Source organism: Cyprinodon variegatus, unplaced genomic scaffold (genome assembly GCF_000732505.1).
Source record: "Cyprinodon variegatus isolate N-32 unplaced genomic scaffold, C_variegatus-1.0 Scaffold250, whole genome shotgun sequence".
Lineage (NCBI taxonomy): Eukaryota > Metazoa > Chordata > Actinopteri > Cyprinodontiformes > Cyprinodontidae > Cyprinodon > Cyprinodon variegatus.
The window spans coordinates 112,882-116,252 of record NW_015150703.1 but is presented as its reverse complement, the minus strand read 5'-3'; the positions used below and the strand labels follow the sequence as shown (position 1 = coordinate 116,252).

The following is a 3,371-nucleotide window of genomic DNA, read 5'->3' as shown; positions in this document are numbered from 1 at the left end:
TTCTAGATGTTGGAGCTTGGCCTGTTTTCCAGTGTAGTCCTGTTTCTCTGACTGTGACTAACTGGATGTGCTCTCTTCATCCACTGACATGGGAGCTGGCTCGGAGAGACAGACAGACAGACGGACGGTTATAAATCTTTAGCATTTATTTTGCAGTCGGTTAGTTGACCAAAAAAACTTCTCTGAGGGTAAAACTATTTGAGATTTTCAGACAAAAGAGATTTTTCAGATAAGAACAAAAGAAGCATATCAGCAGTAGAGTTTAAAAGCTATTTTAAAAAGTCAGTTTTGATGCAGCTGTGTTTTTAAACATTATTGCAGAATTTAGCAAACTGGATAAGGTTCTTTATTCTAAAGCATCAATGTTCACTGCTTAGTTTTATCCTATTTATGGAACCAATAAAAAAACAAAAATCCTTCAGATTTTGTTTAAAGAGCCAAGGAAAGCCAACAGTGAATTATTTATAACATATGTTAGTTTCACTTGCATCTGCCCTGTTTTTCACCCTCTGCATTGTCACATTTCCCGTTAAGATGAGGCATTCCCAAAGGATAGAAAATGGTGGCGGGAAGAAGGGATCAGCAGAGGAGTAGCTGAGCTGAATATCTATTCAGAGATCAAAGTGGAGGGCTAATCTGGGTTAAATGGCTGCTCAGCTAGGCTCAGCGGCTCTCTCATCATGGCCGGGTGGTATGTTGTTACGTGCTGTAATGTGTGGCAAGAACATGGGGTATATTGTTATAACTGTACTTGATGTAATAAGAAGTTTAGGAAATAATACACAATCTACTGTTTTTCCTTAATATGCAAAGCATGGATACAGTCAGTCAATATGTTTATCGCCATGAAATTACAGCTCCTCCCTTTGATTAAGCAGCTTTCTGAAAGCTTTGCTGTCATAGTGCAGCTTTCTGGTGAAGATCCTCAGTCATCCAGGTCAGAGTCATTCTAAAAATGTTAAAATCAATCCTCTGGACTTTGTTTCCAAGTTTGAAGACGTTTCTCTTCCATCCAGGAAGCTTTTCCAATTGAAAATAGTCAGAAATAGCGTTGAGTTCCAGGTTTCATAGAGTGGACAATAAACAAAGCCTCGTTTTTCTTTAATAAAGATGCAAATTGAACTGGAGGAACGGGTCCGCCCCTTTGGAATGGGGGTCGTTCGGCTTCAGCGGTCCAATGACAGATGGAGGCGGTTCACTCTGTTTTTTTCCAGGACCTGGTTTGGCTACAAGGCTAGGCTAACTGCATGCAGCGAGGCTAAAGCCTGGTTTATGCTCACAAACCAGCTTGTCTTCTGCGTGTTTGTCACAGTTAACGCAGATGCCCCCCCGCCTCTCCAAAATTGTAGGTGACCACAGACTGTACTGCAGATAGAGTTGCAAGGAGGAGAGAAAGGAGGCCTCTGATTGGTCAGATCTACATGCGCTCGACTCCTGTTTCCTGTTTGGTACCTCACCGTCTCAGCCGTATCAAGACCCACAGCTAGTTCCTGATTGGCCCTCTTTTGGCGTGGAATAACCTAGCGCAGACCAAGCTTCAATATTGGGCACAGATCAAAAATATCTGCATCAAAGGTCAGGATCTGATCCAGCCTGGATAGAAACAGCTAGGACTGATTTAAAGCACTTTTAGAAAAGCCAAAGAAGGATGAACAATCTGGGATTCACATGGAAAAACTTTTTCTAGATGTTTGTTAATTTGCATAGTTGCTCTTAAATAAATAAATTCTCAGAAAATAAATAGTTTTTATATATTAAAAAATATAAAGCGACTAAGAGCTTCTCAATTATTTAACTTGGAAATATTTTTTTAGGTTTTTGACCCAACATTGGAGAATGCAAAATACAGATTCACCTTCCTAAAGCCTCCGAAGGGAAACATTTATGGACAAAAAGTAAACCTGTATATGAATCCCAATAATTTGATTAGGATTTGTTGGGCTACTGTATAAAGCCTGGAAGTATTTCTGACATTTTGAATTGAAAAAAGCGAAACATCCTCAAACTTGGAAGTCCAGTGGATCGTTGTTTAACTTTTTGGATTGTGATTCTGTCTTTTCTTGGTCATTGGGTTCTTTTCCATTTTGTGTCATTCTAGTTGTTTTCTAGCTATATTTAAGCAGTGTTGTATCTTTTGAGTTACTCTCTGTCCCCCCCCTTGTGTCAGTTTCATTTTCCCTTCTAGTTAATTATCCACACCTGCTCTCTATTAGCCGATTAGCCCTGCTTTGTTCTTCCTCACATATATACACCTCCTGTGCAGTTCCTCTTTGCTGGATTCTCTTTATTCTTACGTTAGTTCTCTGAGTGTCTTCTAGTTCTTGATTCCTCAGTTTCTTGCCTGTTGTTTCTGGATTATTTGCATCAACATCTTCATTAAATCTGCAAGAAACCATCTCTGCCTCTCAGTCAACATCCACCAGACTAGACACTGACGTCATTTCATTTAATTTTTTACACAATTCAGCAAAATCTGTAACAAAAGTATGTTCTGAACAGGAGGTGTTAATTGGTCTAAGCAGACGATGAAAATTAGGTCAATTTTTTTCTTCAAAATTAAGGTCATTTACATTTACAGGTCATTTATAATTTGATCTTTGCTGCTATAGTTTGTGTGGGTGTAAATAATTCCCTCATCTATCATTTATCTCCTATTACTAGCCGAAACACCGTTACTTTCCTTTAGCATGAAAGAATCCTTTGTTGTATCAGAGCAGTAAATTCAGCAAACAGGAGAGAATCAATATCCTGGTCCAATTATTAGATGAGTGATTTAAAACAGACACCTACCTGCTTTCAGCCTTTCTGACACATTTACATGAGTTCAGCTAATACTACACAGCCAACAGGAGGGCATTTTGTTTCATTATTTACACGCTACAGAGGCTTAGTGATTTAGAGTGGCTGCTGGTGCAAACATAAAACTAAGGTAATTATAGGGACTTGAAAGGAAGGGGGTTATATATCTCAGACCATGTAATTAATTAGCCTGTGTCGTGTGCAGGACTGAACCAGAGCAAGAACGGCAGAGAGGGGGGAGTAGGTAAGTCAATGATCTTAGGGTCTTTTTAGTAAAGATAAATGTTTGCAGCAGTAAGACACCAGGAGACATTATAGGAGAGGAAAAGGATCAAATGCTTTAGCCGCTATTTAGATAATGAAAAAGAGGTGGAGCCTATTTTTATCTATACTTCAGACATTTTAAGAAACGTGTATTATTGGGAAGGATAAGGGCCGTGATTTAGACATGCTCCGTCATCTCCGGACCAGCCCGGAGCTGATGGCTCGGTTCTGCTGCACTGCAGGCGACCAAAATCCCGGACGATTTTGAAATTCCCTCCAGACATTTTTTTAGGTCTGAAAAGTAGGAC

The 3,371-nt window shown here is 39.6% G+C and overlaps 1 protein-coding gene across 1 annotated transcript in view; it reads right to left on the bottom strand.

Annotated features, from left to right (window-relative positions):
* The window catches only part of LOC107089388 (alpha-1,6-mannosylglycoprotein 6-beta-N-acetylglucosaminyltransferase B-like), a 132,436-nt gene that overhangs the window by 35,962 nt on the left and 93,103 nt on the right, over window positions 1–3,371 (bottom strand). The gene's annotated exons all lie outside the window — the stretch shown is intronic.